We start from the raw sequence: 1455 nt of genomic DNA, 5'->3' as shown, positions 1-1455 counted from the left end.
AATATCAGATGACTGTGTCTATGTGGATTGGTCTTTCTGTATCCTATTCTATTCCATTGGTCTTCACTTCTATATTGATGGCAACACCATGCAATTTTTGATACTATGGCTCTGTAGTATAACTTAAGATCAGGTATTTTGATGCCACTTGCATCACTTCTCTTACTCATAATTGCTTTACATATTCTGAATCTCTTATTCTTCCAAATAAATTTAAGAATGATTTATTCTAGTTCTTTGAAGAATGTTATTGGTATCTTAATAGGGATTTATATTCCTTTTGGTACGAAGGCCAATTTGACAATATTAATTTGTCTTATTCAAGAAGATATGAGGTCATTCCATATTCTCAGGTCATCTTTATTTGTTCAGTGATCTACATTTTTCATTATAGAAATATTTTACCTGCTTGTTTAGATTTATGGGTATTTTTTTTTCTTTTTCTTTCAGGTTTTTCAAAGTGGAATGGTCTTCTTGATTATTTTTTTTTCAGTAGAATCACTGTTATATTCTAGGGAATCTATTTATTTATGAATGTTGATCTCACATTCTGCTACTTTGCTGAATTAATTTATCAGCTATTGAATTCTTCTGTTGGATTTTTTAGCAGGGAGGGGTGTCTTTTAGTTATAGGATCATGTCATCATCAAACAGAGATAATTTGACTTCTTCCTTGCCTATTTGTATCCCGTTGGTTTCCTTATCTTGTTGGACTTATCTGACAAGACTTTCAAAATTTCTATTGAAAGAAGTGGCAATAATGAACATCCTTGTTTTGTTCCTGAATTTAGAAGAAATGCTTTCATTCTTTTTCTCCATTTCAGTATATCGTTAGGTTTGGGTTTGTCATATTTAGCCTTTATAATGTTGAGGTAATTTAATTTTATTCCCAGTTTCTTCAGCATTTTTCACATGAATGAGTGCTATTTTTTATCAAAGGTCTTTTATGCATTAATTGAGATGATCATATAATTCTTGTGTCTTAATTCTATTCATGTGGTGAATTATATTTATTGATTTGTGTATGTACAACCAACTTTAGATCTCTGAAATAAAACCTACTTAATCATGATATACCATCTTCTTAATGTGTTTTGATGTGGTTTGTTAATATTTTGTTAATAATTTTACATCTGTGTTAATCAGGGAAGGTCAATCTGTAGTTTTCTTAATTTGTACTTATTTGGTTAAGGTATGAGAATAATACTGATTTTATGAGTGAATTTTCATATATTCCATTCCATTCTGTTTCACAGATTAATTTGAGAATCATTAGCATTAGTTCTTCTTTAATGTTCTGAGAAAATTCAGGTGATAATCTATTTGGTACTGAGCTTGTCTGTTGGAAGGCTTTTAATTACTGTTTCTATTACATTGCTAGTTATTGGTCTGTTTAGATTCTTTATATTCCTCTTGATTCAATTTGGACAGGTCATAGGTATCTAGAAATTTGTC

This window comes from Sciurus carolinensis, chromosome 5 (assembly GCF_902686445.1).
Source record: "Sciurus carolinensis chromosome 5, mSciCar1.2, whole genome shotgun sequence".
Lineage (NCBI taxonomy): Eukaryota > Metazoa > Chordata > Mammalia > Rodentia > Sciuridae > Sciurus > Sciurus carolinensis.
This window is presented reverse-complemented; position numbering follows the sequence as displayed.